The 2,214-nt window shown below is 46.3% G+C and overlaps 1 protein-coding gene across 1 annotated transcript in view; it reads left to right on the top strand.

Annotated features, from left to right (window-relative positions):
- The window catches only part of ADGRE3 (adhesion G protein-coupled receptor E3), a 51,929-nt gene that overhangs the window by 22,722 nt on the left and 26,993 nt on the right, over nt 1–2,214 (top strand). The window lies entirely within an intron of this gene.

Genomic DNA, 2,214 nt, shown 5'->3' on the forward strand with positions numbered 1-2,214 from the left:
CAAGAACAGCCAGTGCAAAGGCCCTGAGGCAGGAACATGCCTGGCATATTCAAGGAACAGTAAAAAAGCCAATGGGGCTAAAATAAAGAGAAAAAGGAGAGATGAGAGCAGGAAGGTGATAATGACAGGTCTTATGGTCTTCTGAAGTGGTAAAATGACCTATTCAGTTTTGGCGTTTTTTTTCTTTTCTTTTTTTTTTTTTTTTTTTTTTGAGACAGGGTCTCGTTCTGTTCCCTGGTCTAGAGTTCAGTAGCATCATCATAGCTCACTGCAGCCTCCAACTCCTAGATTCAAATGATCCTCCTGCTTCAGCCTCCAGAGTAGCTGGGACTACAGCCTCGAGCTACCAGGCCCAGCTACATTTTCTATTTTCACGTAGAGACGGGATCTCGCTCATACTCAGGCTGCTCTCAAACTCCTGAGCTCAAGCCATCCTCCCTCCTCGGCCTCCCAGAATGCTAGGATTACAGACGTGAGCCACCACGCCCAGCCTAGTTCTATTTTTCTGATAGACAGTTGTAGCCATCAGTGGTTAGAAGCGGGCGGGGCAGGGGGGATTAGCCACATCCTCCTACCCCCGAGCCAGGCTACAATAAACGGAAGTCTCCATGCGTGGGTAACAGAATGAGACTCTGTCTCAAAAAGAAGAAAAAAGGAAGTTTCACCACATTCTCCAGTGTGCCAGTAATTTATTAAACAAACATTTATTACCGAGTAGGCTCAACACATCCTAATCATAAAACGTGTTCTGTAAACTCAGCAAAGTCCCAGCTTTCTGTCCTTCTAAGGACTCTGGCAGTACCTTGAATCAAGAGTTCCCTTGGGGCAGATGCCACCACACTCCAGGGGCAGGATTCTGTGCTATTAATATTGTAGTTGGTGTCAGGCAACCAGAACCTTTCAACCCAGTGATTCTGAAAGCGTGGTGCCCAAACCAGCAACAGCATCATCACCTGGGAACAGGCTAGAAATGAAAATCCTCAGACAGAATGATTTGACATTCTGAGGGTGGGGCCCAGCACTGTGTGTTATAATGAACCCTCCAGGGTCCATATGACCTAAGCTCCAGTGGAGAAATACTCTTGTAAAAAAAAATGGCAGAGGCCGGGCGAGGTGGCTCTGGCCTGTAATCCTAGCACTCTGGGAGGCCAAGGTGGGAGGATCACTTGAGGTCAGGAGTTCGAGATCAGTCGGAGCAAGAGCGAGACCCCTGTCTCTACTAAAAATAGCAAAAATTATCGTGGTGGTGCGCACATGTAGTCCCAGCTACTCGGGAGGCTGAGGCAGGAGGATCGCTTGAGCCCAGGAGTTGGAGGTTGCTGTGAGCTAGGCTGACGCCACGGCACTCTAGCCCAGACAGCAGAGTGAAACTCTATCTCAAAAAGAAAAGAAAGAAAGAAAGAAAAAGAAAAATGTCTGGTTTGATCAGAGATAAAGACACCTGAAGTATTAATATTTGTAGTGGCCGTCTCTTAACTGTGGTATTTCTGATTCGAGCTAATCAGACCTAGAGTGTGAAGTCCTAATTAAGACAATGGCTTACCCCAGCATAGCTTAAACCAATACACATAAGAATACACTGTTGGCTGGGCACAGTGGCTCATGCCTATACTCCCAGCTACTCGAGAGGCTGAGGCAGGAGGATCCCTTGAGCCCAGGAGTTAGAGGTTGCTGTGAGCTATGATGACACCACAGCACTCTAACCTGCACAACAGAGTGAGACCCTGCCCCAAAAAAAGAGGGGGACTGACTCTCCCTCCTCACTCCCCACTTCATATTAAAAAAATTTCATAAAAATTTGTAAAAAATAATACACTGTCCTCCCAGCAGCATTATTCAGAATAGCCAAAAGGTGGAAACAATTCAGCTGCCCATCAGTGGGTGAATGGATAAACAGAATGTGGTATGTCCATACAAGGGAATATTATTTGACCATAACAAGGAGGGAAGTACTGAAATCTACTACAGCAAGGATGAGCCTGGAAAACGTGATGCAGACTGAAAGAAACCAGACACAAAAGGTCACATGTTGTATGATTGCATTTATCTGAAATGTCCAGAACAGGTAAATCCATAGACATGGAAAATAGATTAATGGTTTCCAGGGGCTTGGGGAGGGGCAAGGTAGTGATCACTTAATGGGTACGGGGTCCGTTTTGGGGGTGATGAAGTGTTTTGGAACCGGATAGAGGTGATGACAACACGGTGACTGTA

This window comes from Propithecus coquereli, unplaced genomic scaffold (assembly GCF_000956105.1).
Source record: "Propithecus coquereli isolate 6110/MARCELLA unplaced genomic scaffold, Pcoq_1.0 Scaffold185, whole genome shotgun sequence".
NCBI lineage: Eukaryota > Metazoa > Chordata > Mammalia > Primates > Indriidae > Propithecus > Propithecus coquereli.